Genomic DNA, 17,680 nt, shown 5'->3' with positions numbered 1-17,680 from the left:
AATCCAAATTTATCCATACCTGGATGACTGCCTGTTACAAGCGGACAACAAAAGCAAGCTGACAACAGATTTACAAAGAGTCATTTGCTTACTACAAGCCCTGGGATACACAGTCAATTTACAAAAGTCAAGACTGATACCATCCCAAACAAGAACATTCTTGGGTGCGGAATTGGACACAGCAAAACAAATGGCATTCCTAACTGCAGAAAAACAAAACAACTCCTCTTTACTTCTTGGCATTAACAAAGCAGAACAAACTAACAGCAAGAAAAGTACTGCAGGCCTTGGGCTTCATGGCATCATGCATAATCTTGGTCCCACATGCCAGACTGCATATGAGAAAGCTACAGTGGTACCTAAAGAATTTATGGTCTCAACACAGGCACAGCTTAGAAACCGAAATCCCACTAATCCCATGTCTGAAACAGGAGTTCCTATGGTGGGCTCAAGCATGCCAGTCAAACCCAGGCTTGCCCTTCCACAACTTTCAAGCAAGCCAAACCATCACAACGGACGCCTCAGACGTAGGCTGGGGGGCGCACATGTTGGACAAATGCATACAAGGATTGGGGACTGCAGACCAGCTGCACCTGCAGATACACCAAAGAGAAATGCTGGCAGTAAAACTAGCAATCCAGAAATTCAGACCATTCCTCAAAGAAGGCCATTTAATGATAAGGACAGACAACACCACAGTCATGTGGTACATCAACAAACAGGGAGGCACTCATTCATACCCCTATGCAGAATGACTCTGGACCTTTGGAATATGGCTCTGAGCTACAACATCCAGTTACAGGCAATATTTGTGCCGGGAAAAGAAAACACCCTAGCAGACATGTTAAGCAGAACCACCTCTGATGCTCACGAATGGATGCTACACCCGGACATCTTCAAGGCCATCACAAAGAAATGGGGAATGCCACAAATAGACCTATTCGCATCCCCACTCATCACCAGCTCAAAAAATTCTGCACAAGGACATACCACCCACTTGCATGGAAGGTGGACTCTCTATCCTTCAGTTGGAAAGGCCTGACAGCATATGCATTTCCACCTCTTCCTTTGATGCTCAAGGTACTACTGAAAATCAAAGAGGAACGCCCAAGGATAATCCTGATAGCTCCGAATTGGCCAAGACAACACTGGTATCCATTGCTGAGGAGCATGTCTCAGGGAGAATGTGGTCAATACCCTGATGCCTTTGATGTTAACTCAGAACAACTACAACATCATGCACCCAAACCTAAAAACCTTGCAACTGACTGCCTGGAACATCACATAGCAGCAACTAACCCAGACCTATCCCAAAGGGTTAAAGACATTATCCTTGAAGCCCGCAGACCTTCAACAAGAAGGAACTATGCAGGAAAATGGAAAAGATTTGTCATTTGGAGTACTGAAAGAGGAAAAGATGTGTCGAACATAGATATTGCTAACATCCTGGAGTACTTGGCAGAGCTTCTACATACAGGCCTGTCCTATTCCTCCATCAAGATACATGCATCAGCTATTTCAGCAGAATACAGCTTGATCCACCTGTCTTTTCGCATCCTCTACTCAGGCAGTTCCTCAGAGGGATCAAGAATGTAAAACCTCCTAGGAAACCACCATTACCAGCATGGGACTTGAACTTTGTGCTAGAAAAATTGACACTCCCTCCATTTGAACCAGCAGCAACAGCAGATCTTCAACACCTATCATGGAAAACTGCTTTCCTACTGGCAATTACTTCAGCAAGGAGGGTTTGAACTACAGGCCTTAATGGCAGTACAACCCTTCCTAATCTTCCATCAAGATAGGGTGTCCATGAGAACTAATCCTACATTTATGCCTAAGGTGGTATCCAGAGTGTCTTTAAACCAGGCAATCCACCTACCTACCTTCTTTCCCAATCCACAGAACAGGGGAAAGACTGCTGCATACCTTGGATGTACATAGACAGTTACGCTACTACCTGGACAGAACCAAAGGTGACAGAAAAACTGACCAGCTTTTAGTAGCCTATGCAACAGGAAGGGAAGGAAAAGCAATTTCCAAACAGACAATCTCCAAATGGATAGGAAATTGCATAAGATTCTGTTACTCCTACCACGGAAAACCAATTCCACAGAACATAAGACCTCATTCTACAAGGGCTACAGCCACTACCACAGCTTTCTTACGAGGAGTGGCAACCAAGGACATTATTGAGGCGGCTACTTGGACCTCCGTGCATACATTTGCCAAGCATTATAATTTACCTCTATACTCTAGATCCCGAGCAGGGTTTGCCACTGCTGTACTGCAAGGGATCCTAACTACACCATAATTCTTCTTCCTCCTCCTCTAGTTTGGCTATGGTATTCTACCCATTTGTTATGACTGCAGATGCATCCTTGGAGGACATAGTACAGTTTTGTACCTACCATAAATGTAGATGTCCGAACAGGATAGCATCTGCAGTCAGGATTACCCACCCTCCTTCCCCTCTGTGGTACTCCTAGGGTATTTACCCTCCTAATAGCTAGCTGGGGGGGGAGTCTCTTATGGTGTATTTGTTTGTATATATGTACATACATTGTTATTTTTTGTGTTTGCCTTCTACTTTTTTGGAAACATTGGCATTTATCCAAAATTTAGCTTACCAAGAGGGCAACTGGCATCTGGGGCAAGAAACACTGAGGAAAATGGCGTCGGCTGATGCCTTTATACCCGAAGACCAGCAGAGATGACGTCGGGTGAAGTGCGACATCAGCCGAAGCCGGACCCAGACTTTGGAATCCGGCCGACCGAAGGGCTGCCTTGACGACAGGACAACCCATTTGTTATGACTGCAGATGCTATCCTGTTCGGACATCTACATTTATGGTAGGTAAAAAACTGTACTTTTCCTTCCTTGGATGCATTCGTTGGTAGCCAATATAGTCCTTTTCTAGAAAGGCCAGAATTGCCCTCAGGTTTCTCTGAGGTCGACCAGGAGCCTCTCTTAGCAAGATGTGTTGCGGCTTGTTGACCAGTTGCCTGTGGCCAGAGGTCTCTCTCAACCATTGAAACCCACATTCCCTCCTTCAGGTGAACATACATCTCCTCAAACCCCAACATACACTCCTCCTTAGACTTCCACCCAAGTATCGAAGCCCATTACTCTGACAGCAGCTTACCTCCCTCCGACCCCAATAGTAGATCTCACTTTGGAGCCGGAGTTACCCTTGTGGCATTCAGTGCACTGGGCATCGGGCTTTTCTCAGGCCAGTGGCTGTGCCGTGGGGGAGGGCATTCTTGGTTCCATGTCGATTTTTTTTTTCCTATGGCACCCTACAGGACTCCTCCCTCTCTCACTCTTCACAATCCTCTTGATACTCCTGGTCTGGGAGTCAGTTCATCGGGCGGGATGTAACCCTGGTTCCGAGGTTGTCGTGCTCTGTTCCGGGCTCCTATCTGTCCTTGGGCGGGCCAGCCTTCCATGCCATGGAAAGGGCGCTTGCATCCGCTGGCCAACCCCACGTCTGAATCCTCTCCCCCTCTGTGCTGTAACTCTCACAAGCCACAGCCGCCGGACACCAGGCACAAGGGCTCCAGGTTTCTCCTCCTCAGGAGACCCCCTCTTTGCAGTCTTCCCCAGAACCTCCCACTGAGGAAGTATCCCGCAAAGTGTCGTGCAAGATGATGCACATGAACTCCACTGAGGAGTCTTTGACCGAAGATACAGACTTTGACGGGTAAGGGTCCTCACGGTTGCCCTCTGATGGTGTCCTTTGGTGACATCCTCTATATCCTTAGGGGGGGTGACTGGAAGTTCTCTAATCCTTCCTCTGAGGAATCCGTATTGCTGCAGGCCTTTCGTGTCTGGCCTCCTCTCTCTTGGGTCACCCCGCCAGCCGATGCGCTCGCCCAGCACGCATGGAAGGATCCAGACACCCTAGAAGAAATACTGCGGAGGCCTGATAAAATCTAATCATCCCCAGCTGAGCATCCCCATTAGTCACGAGATCTTCCAGTAGATGCCATGGTGGTGGCAGCTGCAACCAAGACAGACTTGGTAGAAGAGAGCCTAACTGTCCATCCACCCAACAAGGAGTCCCAGGAGATAGAGTAGGGAAGCATGTGTTTGCTTCATCAAACTTCTTTGAACTATTTGGCACACTTTACGAGGCTCCAGCGAGATCTTAACTCTCTCAAGCCTTGGCAGGAGCTGTTTCTGATGAGATCCATGACAACATAGCTTCTCAGCTACCCTAGAGCCCATTTCCAGTTCTTCCACGTGTTTTATTTCTCACACAACGGAAGGAGCGGCTAGCGAGGCAGGTGCAGGCTTAGTCACCAGACATGCCTGGGTGCGCCTTTGCGAATTTGCAGACTCCTTTAAGGCTTCCTTCGTGAACACCCCCATCAAGGCCGCTTCTTTCTTTGGCCCTAAAGTTGAAGATACGCTGGCACGGTGAGAACAAGATGGCAAGACCCTACCTGCCATTGGTGTCTAAATACACTACTCCTGAACAATTCTACTCCAGAAATCAGAGGAGCAGGAAGATGTGGCACAGGAAGTCACAGGGCTCTTTGTGTGACGCATGTGCCGAGTTCTCGCCTAGAGGCAGAGGGGGAAACTCCAATGGAAGACTCTCCTTTTGGGGCAGAGGAGGTTCGCAAAACCGGGGTTCCAGAGATTCTTTCTCTGGCCAACCCTGTCAGCGCTCCTGAAACGTTGCCAGACTGCTCGCCTCTGGAAGCGGTTGGGGGTCATTTTTCCTTGTACCCTGCTGCCTGGCGAAATATAACCACTGACTCTTGGGTACAGTGGATAATATCCAGAGGCCATCACATCCCCTTCCATCTTTGTCCAACCTCATCCAGGGTATTACCTGACGTTCCACCCATTTAAAGGGAAGCTGCAGCACTTTAAGTCCAAAAGCTGCTACAAAAAGTCATCCATACTGTTCCTCCAGACCAGATAAGATCCGGTTTTTACTGTGCCAAAAATAAAGGGGAGTGGAGACCAATTCTGGATCTCAGCACACTGAACAAATTTGTAAAAACAGAGAAATTCCGGATGGTCACTGTTCAGTCTATCCTGCTCTCCTGGAAGACGACGTTTGGATGTGCTCTGTAGATCTTGAAGATGTGTATTACGACATAAAAATGGACAAACGCTCACGAAGATACCTTCGCTTCTGCATAGCAGCCAGTCACTACCAATTTCGAGCTCTGCCCTTTGGTCTCTCTGCAGCCCCCAGAGTGTTCACCAATTGCATGGCAGTGGTTATCGCTCACTTGCGACTTCAAGAATTCCAGGCATTTCCATATCTAGACTGGCTACTCACCGCCCCCACTAACCGTCTACTGTAAGAAGCCCTGCACTACACACTCCTCACAGCACAATGCCTGGTAATTACTATAAACTAGGAGAAGTCCAACACGACCCCAGCTCAGTCTTTGGAATTCATGTGTGTACTGTTGGACATGAGAAATTGCACAGCATATCTTCTGGACCACAGACTTCAAAGAATAAGGCAACAGGTTCAACCGCTGCTCTGTCACCACAAATCTCCCACTTGATATACTCTCAACTCTTGGGGTCAGTGGCAGCCTCGATCACCATTGTTCCTCTAGCCAGATTCCACGAGGCTCCTTCAGTAGTTACTTCTCACTCAGTGGTACCCTCTAGAACATCCTTTGTATTTTCAGATAAATGTAACTCAAGAGATGCAAGCAAGATTTACTGTGGTGGACATTTCAATCCCCAACAATGGTCTTGCCCCTTCAGCCCCCATCAGCCGAAAGCCACGGTGACCACGGACGCCTCCTTGATGTGGTGGGGGACTATGTCAGGGAAACTGTCAAAGGCACCTGGTCGGAGACAGAGGCCCCTTTGCACATTGAATGTTTCGGAACTGAGGGAGGTGCTACTAGCGTTGCAAGCATTTCATTCCATCCTTCCATCAGGGACTATTGCTATCTAATCAGACAACATGTCGGTGGTCTGGTGCATCAACAAGCAAGGGGGCACCTGATCTTACCCGTTATGCCGAGAGTCCTTGAGAATATGGCAATGGGTGATAGTTTCCAACCACTTTCTAATTGCAACATACATTGCCGGGAGCTCCAACGTGATAGAGTATAAATTGAGCAGGTGCATTCTACAACCTCACGAGTGGTCCCTCAACCCTGTGATAGCGGCAAGAATCTTCAACTGCTGGGGTCAGCCTTGCTGACAGCTATTCGCATCCCCAACCAACTATAAGTGCAGCAGCTATTTTGCCCAGATCTCCCACTCAGGGGCAGTCACCTCTAGCAAAACTGGTTCAATACACGGATGACTCCACATTAATCTGCTCTGCCCCCACCCTCCAATAACTTCAAATCAAGACCCAAGAAGCCTTTACATCCATCGAAACCTGGCTAACAAACTCACAGCTAATATTAAATCCTAACAAGACCCAACTTATGCTCTTTCATCCTTCCAAAGCAGCAGCACCCACTTCCCCATTCTCTGTCTGCGTCAGATAATACCCCCATCTCCCCGTCACCCAAGCCAAATTACTAGGGGTCATTATTGACAATAGTATGAAATTTGACAAACACACAGCTCACACAATAGCCAAAAATCAACAAAAAATTAGATACTCTTTACAGATGTAAAAACAGAGACCCCCTACTGGCCAAGGCAGCACTGGTTCCTCCCTACTTCTCAATCTAGCCAAGGGCAATCCCCACAAGTTACCCCCCAAGGTGACACAACAGAAGGGAACTCTCATTCACCCACACTTGCAGATGTTGGCAGTGACACTGTGGCTGAAAATCTTCTAATTCCCTCCAGGCACCACTACCTAGAGGATGTGCTTTCAGTCCTGAAGGAGGCCAGGAGATGTACTACAAGGAAATCTTACTTGGCTAAATGGAAGCGATTTTCCAAATGGTGTCTGGGTAAGGGCAGGGATCCATGCATTGCAGATCCACCACTAGTTCATGCCTGTGCCAACTAGTCAAGGAGAGACTTTCATACTCTTCAGTGAAAGTCCACCTTTCAACAATCTCAGCCTGCCTGCCTCTAGACCCTCCCATACTAGCCAGGTGCGATCTTAAGCTATTCTTAAGGGGGGTCTTGCACATCAGGCCAATAAGAAAACCCACCTCACCACCCTGGGAGCTGAATTTCATCCTTGAAATACTAACCGTCTCCTTTTGAACCTGCCGGTATGGCCACTCTACAAATGTGCACATTGAAGACAGTTCTACTAGTGGCTATAACTTCAGCCAGAAGGGTGTCAGAATTACACGCCCTAATGTCTTTCCCTCCATACACCACCTTCCACAAGGGCAGGGTAACTTTACAAACCCAACCCTTCCTTTATGCCCAAAGTGGTCAACGGTCTGTCCCTAAGCCAATCTGTTCATCTACCCAACTTCTTCCCCTCTCCCACCAATGAAAGTGAGAGGATACTCCACTCACTGGATGTACACAGACAGCTAAGGTTTTACCTAGACAAAACTAAATTCATAAGGAAATCTAATCAGCTTTTAATTTCCTTCCACCCCAGGGGACTGGGCAAGGCAGTTTCCAAGCAAACTATTGGATGTTGGATTAGAAAAACTATTTACCTGTGTTACTCTCTCATGGCAAAAAACTCCCACAGGGTGTAAAAGCTCACTCCACCAAGGCAGTAGCAGCCTCCAGAGCCTTCCTAAAAAGCCTGGACACTGCATCCATCCTGGAAGCAGCCACATGGTCCACCATTCACACTTTCACCAAACACTACAAGTTAGATTATCTCCAGAGCACGTGCAGGTTTTGCCCGAAAAATTCTGCAGGGCTTTGTGGAAACAGGAATCTGCTTCTACCGTCTCCCTTTTTTTCTTTCTAAGCTGCGGTACTCTCCCACACCAAGAATACTGTAACATAGGACTAGGGCATAGAATAGTTATGTAAAATCTTACCATAACTATAGATGTCCTTCTCTTCCATGCTGCAGTATTCCTTCCCATCCACCTTAACCCCCTTAACTTTCTCTCTCGCTCATTACTGACCTGTCTTGGTTCTTTTGGTGTCCATACCCTACTCTATGACCAATGTAACCACCAAATGGCTCTGTAATCCTATTGCTGGCATCACTTGATACTCTACTGGTACCTGTCCTCCTGGTCTTTCAAGTTTTGAGGTTTGTGCTTACAGACGTCACATTTAATGTCCCTGGTTTATGGTCCCTACGTGTGACATCCCACACAACTACAACAGCCAAGCTGAAGCTTTTGTATAGGAGCTGACATTCAGGTCGCTTGAGGCGGGAAATCCCCCACCAAGAATACTGCATCATGGAAGAGAAGGAGATCTATGGTTATGGTAAGATTTTACACTATTCTTTTTTTGTATATTTAGTTTTACCTTGGCAAGTAGGATCTCTGCATTATTAAATGCAGGGATTTCTGTATTTTATAGTTCAGCACTTGATGTTGTTCTGAGAGCAACTCCACCTCCTCTTTTCGCTATATGGTCTTTTTGTAGTATGCTATAACCAGGGGGAAGTACTTCATTTTTAATGTGTGGATTAATCCATGTTTGTGTGAGGATGATTACGGCAGGTAAGTAATGCTGTGGTTGCATGGAGCTCAGTAGTTTTAAGGATGCTGCTTATGATATGATTTAGTATTCAAATATTGGATTTTCTCTTAAGTAGGCTAGTATTGCTTCTAGGCTAATTCTGGTGATTTGAAGGGCTTGTTATTGGACCTGGGTTGGGGTTGATATCGCCACTGCATGGCAAGTGAGTCAATGTTTATTTTGGTTTGTAAGTATCTGGAGAAGGCCAAGTCACATTGTATGGATACCCTACATTTGCTTTGATAATGGAGGAGTTTGTAGGGGTGTAGGTCATGGGTGGTTGTGGTTAAAAAGTGAGTGCGAGATGAGAAAGGGGTAGTTAATGTATGTTTGAAGCGAGGTTGAGGTGGGGTGACTTATGTTGGGGATTGTAATGTTCAAGTAGGGTGAGGTTAGATGGGCTGTGATGGTGAGAATTATTTTATGGGAGTACATGTTTAGTTAGAAGTGGTAAGAGTGTATAGAGGTAACACTGTGAAATTTGTATGGGTTTTGTTCGTATATAGGTAGGATGGATTATAGAAACTTTGTGAGTGGGGAGGTACTATGTGTAGAGTGTGTAATATGAGAGCAAAGGAGGCTGGTGGTTTGATTGGCTGAAGGATAAGGGTTTGGTGTGGGTATGGTAAGGTTATGTATAAAGGAAATGAGCTAGGAGTGGGTGGGAAAGGGAGTGGGGTAGGGGAGTGGAGCGGGCAGAGCCCTACTTGGGAAGCAAGAGCTGGGGAAAAAAGGTATCTGGAGTCTGACTCTGTAATGAAGGTAAGTAGCGTTGTACCTTAATGGCAGGGATTATGCCAGTTACTGTTTCCACTATTTATTCACAGTGAATGGAAAAATAAATGCTGTGAAGGGACTTGGATGACTTTACAGTAGACAGAAATATTGGAGAATTTAAATAACTGTAGAGCACTGTTCTGCGTACAGTGCCTTTTGTTAAAACTGCTACCCAAGCTAATTACTCGATGATAAGACACCCCTAAGAGATGACCAGATAGTCTTGAGATACGTGAACATAAGTAGACAATCAATCTAGCCTTTGACTGAAATGAGGCTAAGGTAGTAAGGAAATAATTCTGCGTCGCACAACTTAAGTAAGGGCATGGCATCCAGGTCCAAGGAAGTCCATAGTTCCACAGTATTTAGCCCTTATCAGACTCACCATTGGCTATAACACCCCCTTTGGCTTATACCTGACCATATGTAAGCAACCGTTAGAATGCCCACAATGGATCCTTACCAGGTGAGTCCATGTTTTAAGCACATTGTCATGTATGGATCGCCTTAATACCCTTTCCCTGTATCTTCTCCTACAGCTTACTGAAAGGTGATCTGTGCCTGGCATTAAAGGCATTCTCTGATCCAGCTGTGATGGACCATTTGCATATCTGCAAAATGAACAGCAGCAGAATCACTAGATCCAAGTATTTAAATTTTGCTTGTGACCTATATACGGCATGTTGGAAAGACAGATTTCTCAGAACATCCACATGCTCGGGATCAAGCTCCCCAGCCATGTGAAGCAGAGTCCCGTCCCTAAGCATAACCTTGACCAATGGATGTGAAATAGAAAATTCAGCCAGTGTCTGGCCCCCATGCCTCTGATAGAAGCAGTCAGTCATGCATGAACTAACATACCCCCAAATAATCTCTAGAAACTTGCTAACTAACATATCCTCCTTCTAATAAACAAACATGATACAAAGCGACACAATTGTGTTGGATTGCACATCTAGGCCTGTAAAGGCCCTGGTGGTCATTTGCCTTGTATGTACCTGTGAATGTATGAACATATTTAATATTTGGCAGGTTGATTTTTTTTATACATTTTTTTCATCTCCATTTGAAACTTTGGCACCTTTTCCAAGACTTTTTTAATAAAGACCTTCAAACAAAAAAAACTAAATTTTCAAAACACCTCATCATTTGTTGACTTTGAACAAAGAAATTGGTATTCATCTTCAAAAAGAAATTGGTATTCATCTTCAAAAAGTGACGTTTAAACCCCCCCCCCCCCCATAGGAACATTTTACCCCTTCCCACTTATACTGACTGCCCTTTCCTCCCTCAGATGCTTTACAAAAGCATTAAGATCTGATGTAATTTTTATTTGTTCATCAATGAATGGTTTAAGATCTGTCTAATCTGATTTGGCCACCTTCTATAGATTCTAGGTTTCAACTCTCAAACTTCTCCCTTACCTGTATTGCACCTGACCACTGCAGTACCTCAGCTCTCATTTGCCGCTCCTCAGGTTTGGATGAGATTGTAATCTGTCAAGCTCGTTAAGGGTTTAGTGAGTGAGTGATCAGTTTCCTTAAGTATTTTTCTTCATTACACTTTTTACTGTTTTATAGCATCTCCTTCACTCTCTTACCCAGTTTTTCTTGGTAATCTTTTCATACTGTATTTGGTAGTTTTTTTCATACTATGTTTACCTCACTCAGAGATATTTCTTAATTACCATTACTGGTATTTTTCTCACCCTTACATCACCCCCCCCCCCCAAAAAAAAAAGTAAGAGCAGTATTTTTTCTGTAAAACTTTAAATAGTAGCTACTGTTGTGCTTTTTTCCTTTGTGTGGCCAAGAAACTGACTGATTCCAAGAAATGCACTTCTGTGGGCATGATATTCCCAACTCTGATGCCCACAGGGAGTGCATTTATTGCTTAGCCCTGTCACTTTTGTACACTCCTTGTTCCATTTGTGTAGCCTTTAACTCAAAGGCCATTGGTGAAATATGAAATAAACTCATTCTTAAGGTTTATTGCCAGCATCTGCTCATTCAGGTACCTCTGTGCCAGGGGCTCAACCCCCCACGCAGAAATCTAAGGAGCCTAGGGAGCACTGAAAATTCTCTGCTGTTTGGTCTCCAAAGACTGCTGTTTCATCAGAGCTGCCCAAGTAGGTTCCTAAGACCACTGATCCTAAGCCTTCTGATCCAATATTCATTGTCTCCATCCCCTTGCCCCGTAGTACCGAGATTGAGGTCTCCCTTTCTGCAGGAGGCACCCAAAGTCTTCTAGGCCATCCTGCAAGTCCTCCGTGGTTAGGTCATCCCAAAGTCTGTCTGAGGCAGAGGGGTGGATAGGATGATCAGAAAGTGCCTCAGAACACAGATCCAGATGGGGTCTTGCCAGCTCAGTCACCCATTGGATTCTTGAGACTTAAACCATTCTTTCAGCATTTTATTTCTTCTTCTCTGATCCAGCCTTTCATTTCAGAGCCCTCAGATTTGAGATCCTCAAGAGTTCTGTCATCTTTCCTGAAGATTCCTTTGTATTCCACTCTGGCAGCGTCTTTAATCCTGTTGGCTCCTAACCTGTCTGAGGGCAGCACTTCTTGGAGCTGAAGCGTCTGCGTTGGATATGAGGGGTTGACTCTGAAGCTTTCAGAGCCATCATTTCTCAGGGCTTCAGCACTGGGCAACTCTGCTCCAACTCCTCCTTTGGAGCAGGGGGTCAGGGAGGGCCCAGGATGGTCTGCTCTGAGAGCTTTGGCTCCGATTGGATTGTCTTCAGTTTCTCCTGGTCCTTTTGCCTTTGAAATGGTGAAGAGAGTTTTGTCTCACCCAAGAGTAGTCCGCCATCGGATCCATCCTTTGTTCCCCCTTCGGATCCTGTGTCTAAAGTCTGCTCATCCTACCCCTCAGGGACACAGCCTGTATGAGCTTCCAGCCAGTTCCTACCTGGGAACTCCCCACCTCTTGTGATACCTCATCAGAATACCCCACTGAGGAGGTCCCTCAGAGGTTATGCAGAAGGAGGCCCTTAGATTCACTGCAGAAATCTCTCATGGAAGACACTGATTATGATGAAGTGAAAGGGTCTCCCAGATCTCTACCTGAGAGAGTCTCATAGGTAGGTACTAAGCTTTCAGTCCAAGGGTCTAAGTAAGCCTACCCAACAAGGTTCCCTGGCTTACGCCACCTAAGAAAGTTATTTTCATGTGCCCCTGTCGAGCAGAGCCACAGAAGTGATCCCCGGGGTGTATTGCCCATTTCCTATCCATTCATCAAATGCTAATGAGGAACTTTGCTTGACATAGATGGGTAGCTTGTTCGAGCATGGGAAGTGTCTGAAACAAGAATCTATCCCTCCAACATGTCCTGTGTATTGTCACTACAATAAACAGGACAAGCTAGAGGGATAAATTCCTGTCCCAGAGTATGGGAAGTCTCTGAGACAGGAATCTATCCCTCCAGCATGTCCTGTTTATTGTGGTGACAAGGTTTAGGTGCCTAGAGCGTGTAGCTTGGAGGGACTGGGATTTCTTTAGGTGTAGCATGTCCAACAGCTCTGGGTTTGACATAGCTTTGTATGTTAAGCAGAGATCACCTCTGAGTAGGGGATATGCTATGGAGTAAAGCTGGAGTTTTTTGAGACGGTCAGTGTAGGGCATCTGTTTGAGGCCAGTAATCCTCTTTGTGAGGTACTTTTGTGGCCTTTCCAGCTGTTGCAGATATCTTGTGAGGTACATTCCAAAAGGGGTGTTGTACTCTCTAATGGGTCTAATGATTGCTAGTAGAGGGGAAAAACAACCTCTTTTTTTTTTTTTTTCCTGGATGAGAACCCTTTTGTGATGGTGTGCCATGTAGAAGGATTTCCTGACTACTGTGGCGATGTGATTATCAAAGGAGAGACTAATGTCCACCTGAGTCCCAAGGTCTGTTATCACACATTTGGCATTACATAGACTGCCACCTATGTGATAGTTCATGGGTACAGAGTTTTTACCAAAGGGGATGACAATGCACTTTTTGGCATTGAGCTTGAGGCCATGGCTCTGACACCAGGCGTCTATCTCAGTGAGGTCCTTCTGTAGGATGTCCACATCATTTGGAGACTGGACTATGGCTCCTAGTTTGTAGTCATCTGCGAACTTCATTAGCCAAAGGCCTTCTGTGTTAGCCTGTACTTCAGAGAAGTAGATACCAAACAGGAGAAGTCTCAGGACTGAACCCTGTGGTACTCCACTTGTCACTGGTTTGGAGTCTGCAACTGTTACAGTGCGGGTTCTGTCAGTGAGCCATTTGGCAACCCATCTTGTGATGTAGGGATTTATACCTAGTTTAATGAGTTTAGCTATAATTCCAGAATGGGGGATGGTGTTGAAAGCCTTTGCGAGGTCAAGAATAGGCTGTGTGAGCCACCTTACCCTTGTCTACAGCTTTGGTGACTGCCTCAAAGAAGCTGATCAGGTTCAGAAGGCATGATCTGCTTTTCACAAACTCAAACTGGTTGGGGTCCAGAGTTTGGAGGTTACCAATGTCTTTGAGTTCCATGATGATACGTTCCATGGCCTTACAGACCAGGTTTGTCAGGCTAATAGGGTGATAGTTCCTGGGATCAGTGGTGGCTCCCCCTTTGTGGAGTGGGATAACTACTGTTGTGCGCCATTCAGTGGGCGCAAAGCATGACATGAGGTTATGATTGAACATGGTGCTTAAGTGTGGAGCCAGTTCATGTAAAGCGCAGCCTGGTATGTTGCCTGGTCCCATGGATGCTGTGTTTTTGGATTTAGAGTGTGCAGCTTTTACCTGCGTAGTTGTGTTTACAGGGACTCTGCATTCTTCCTGTATTGGTATGGGGTGAGAGGGGGGGTAAAGTTAGCACTGAACCTATCTGCTAGGATGTTGGCAATATTAGTTGGTTCTGTAATTTTCATGCTGCTGTGCTGCAACTCAGAGCAGATCTGGATGTTGCCATTGAGATTTTTGTCATAGCTTTAGAATGTTTTGTGGTTGTCCCTGGAATCAGTGGCGATTTTGTTTTCATAACTTGCTTTGGAGGATCTCAACTTCTTACTGAGGCTGACCAGGGAGCTCCTCCACTCATGGGATTTTACTCTTTTTGCAACCGTTTCTTCCTTCTGTTGTAAAGTTTGTTTATGGCAGGGGGCCACCAGATTGGCTTTCTTTTTTTGGAGGATAGTGTATTGGTTCTGTTTGGGGTAGCATGATCCATGAACTCGTGTAAGTTCTTAGAGTGCATTTGTGTAGGATTCAGTAGTCGTAGCTGTATTGTCTATCTGCATGGGTGTCATGAAGTTCGCCACTTCTGTCTTAAGAAGCATGAAGTTGACTTTGGAGAAAATGTGTGCGTGTTCAATCTCGCCGTTTGTTCTTACACACTGGTTCGGAGCTGATCCTCGGCTCCGAGTCGGCCGAATTGCAAAGCTCTGAATCTCAGGGAAGCTCAAGACCAGCCCATATCCCACAATCCTCCCTGCCATTACTCAGATCTAGTTTGCCGCTGCAACAGATAGGATCGAGGAGAGCTCGGACCAGATAGAAAATTGATAATTGGTTTCAATTTACAGATAAGCTACTTATTTTTTTGCTGAAATAACTTTATATTTCTTAAATAGTTTATAGAAGTGCCGTGTGTGTGTTTTATATTTATATATGTATATATATATATATATATATATATATATATATATACATATATAAATATAAATCTCCCCTTTATTCTTCAGGCACCCTTTTGTGGCCTAACCCTTTTTTTCTTTGGGTATGGTTTGAGAGTGTCTTATATTATATAGCCTTTTCTAGACTTGTATATACATTTATAGGATTAGTAGTTTTTAGCAGTTTCTTTTCTACTCATTAGCCTAGTGAAGTGTTTGTTATATTAGCATGTCGGAGAAAGCTAAATCTGGCTTTAAAAGATGTCAGTGTGGGCAGAAAATGTCAATTACTGACCATCATGCTTCCTGCGTCTACTGTCTTGGCCCTCTCCACCTTCAAGAGGATTGCTGTATTTGCCATTCCTTTAGCAGGAAGGTCATGACAGATAGACGCAGGAAGCTCATAGACAGAGGGTTACTTAAACTGCCTTTCCAAGAGGTTTTGGACAAGTTGGATCAGGCTTCTAAATCCTCGAAGGGGTCGAAGATGTCGGAGCCCATGTCATCGGCTCAGAGTTCATCTTCTAGGGTTCGTTCGCCGGTTCCACAGACCTCGGGGCCGAGCGTCGAACGTTTATCTTTCCCTGAGCCCCAGATCTTGGAACTGGTGTCGGAGCTGCCACCACCATCCATTCTTCGGTCGGTGCCATCTTCGGCTCCTTCAACCTGTCCTTCCAGACCTTTATCGGAGACAGATGTGGATCGTGTTGTGCAGAAACTCATGGAAAAACACGGCCCTTTCCAAGTTAATTGCAGTTTCCTCCCAGTTAGTGTCGAAACTAGAAGGCCTCCCCATATCTCCAATGGGTCCTCCATCGAGACCCATCCAGATCTCGGAGCTGGGAGAGGATGACCTGATGATAGTGGAGCCCTCGATGCCGAAACCGTCCATTGCATGATCAACACCATTGACTTCGACTCCTTCGGAGCCGATAGTGGTGTTGCGGAGCCGACTGTCTCTCCTCTGTTCCGGAACCAAGAGTCGTACCGACCTGTCTGTGCTGACTCTCCCTCTCGGGGCCTCGGCGCAGACTGGCTCGGCTCCATCCTCTGGGTCGGAGCCCACGGCACCTGGGTCTGGGATGCTCCCGTGTTCTTTGGGGTTCGGGGGCTTTTGACCTTATGAGGAAAGTATTGTCTGCACAGACAACCATGTCATCAGGGGAATCTTCTCCTTTCCCAAAAGGGCCACTTTCTGTTTCTGCTCCCACGACCCATCTAAAGCGTAGAGCCTCATTGCCTCAGCCATCCCCAGAGGGTTCCCCCTGTTCCTTGGAGGCCTCACCAGAAGCCCCCTCTGATGAGGTCCCGAGGAAACTGTTGTGCAAGAGGAGGCACATAGATTCCCCACAGGAATCTCTAACGTCTGACACCGACTTGGATGAGGCAGAGGGGTCCCCCAAATCACCCTCGGAGGATGTCATTTGCAGACATCCTGGAGATCTTGAAACAGAGGGGTGATTGGCAATCCCTAGTCCCCACTGAGGACGAGTCGGTGCTGCTGAAGGCTTTTGGGGCTCAACCTTCTACCTCCTGGGTGACTCCGCCCTTCGATTAATTAATGGAATTGATTGCTCGAAGGGCGTGGGAGGCACCTGACACAGTGGAACCAGTCCCTAGGAAACCAAACAAGTTCATCAATGCCCCCCAAGATAAATCTTATCTCACCAAGGGAGTTCCTGTCGACGCTATGGTGGTGGCGGCAGCCACGAAAAAGGAAATGTCTGAGTCTTCCTCATCTGTTCATCCTCCTAATAAGGATTATAGGACTATGGACAGATATGGGAAGCACGTTTTTAGTTCAGCGACTTTTTCCATGCGTTCGCTAAACTATTTAACTCATTTCACACGTTTGCAGAGGGATCTCATCAAGGAGCTGACAGATACCCTCCAGGGTAACACAGATGCTGCTGTTTCAGAAAAAGTAACAGTACAACTTAACACCCTCACCTCCATAGTAAACTCATCCATGAGGCTCATCTCGTATGCAGCCGAGGGATCGAGTAGAGCTGCAGCTTCAGCAATTGCTCTTCGAAGACAATCATGGATGCGGCTGTGCTCCTTTGTGGAAGCCTTCAAGTCTTCCTTTGCCAATGCCCCTTTTGATGGTGCCACACTTTTCGGGCCCAAGGTTAAGGAGACTCTCACTCGGTGTGAGCAAGAGGGAAAGACCCTGTCCTGCTGTCTGGGTCCGTTTTTCCGCTCCTACTACACCGTACCCCAAAGGGCAACGAGGCGGAAAAATGTGGTTCCTTAAGAATCCGGGATCTTTCCAGACCACACAGAGTGATACCCCCCCCCCCCCTTCAGAGGCAGAGGAGGGGGTAGAAATGGAAGACGCCGCCCCGGCGGCAGAGGAGGTCCACATAACCAAGGCGACAGGGATTCCTTCCCTGGGAAGCCTTTCCAGCACTCATGAAGGGAGGCCCGGCTGTCCTGCTGTGGAGGCAGTCGGGGGTCGCTTGGCTTTATACCCACTGGCCTGGCTAAATATTACTTTGGATTCTTGGGTAAAAAGCATTATAACCAGAGGATACAATATCCCCTTCACATCCACTCCACCTCTCCAAAGAAGGTTTCCAGACGTGCCACCCCATCTGCGAAATCCAGCAGCTGTAGAAATTTCAAAGCTGCTCAAAAACAGAGTCATCCAACCAGTCCCGGCGGACCAAAGAGGATCCGGAACTTTA

The 17,680-nt window shown here is 46.4% G+C and overlaps 1 protein-coding gene across 4 annotated transcripts in view; it reads left to right on the top strand.

The window, feature by feature from the left end:
* Nucleotides 1–17,680, top strand: part of BRD1 (bromodomain containing 1) — a 2,713,326-nt gene that overhangs the window by 1,191,119 nt on the left and 1,504,527 nt on the right. The gene's annotated exons all lie outside the window — the stretch shown is intronic.

The sequence above is a fragment of the Protopterus annectens genome, chromosome 3.part1, assembly GCF_019279795.1.
Source record: "Protopterus annectens isolate FY-2018-M chromosome 3.part1, PAN1.0, whole genome shotgun sequence".
NCBI lineage: Eukaryota > Metazoa > Chordata > Ceratodontiformes > Protopteridae > Protopterus > Protopterus annectens.
This window is presented reverse-complemented; position numbering and strand designations above follow the sequence as displayed.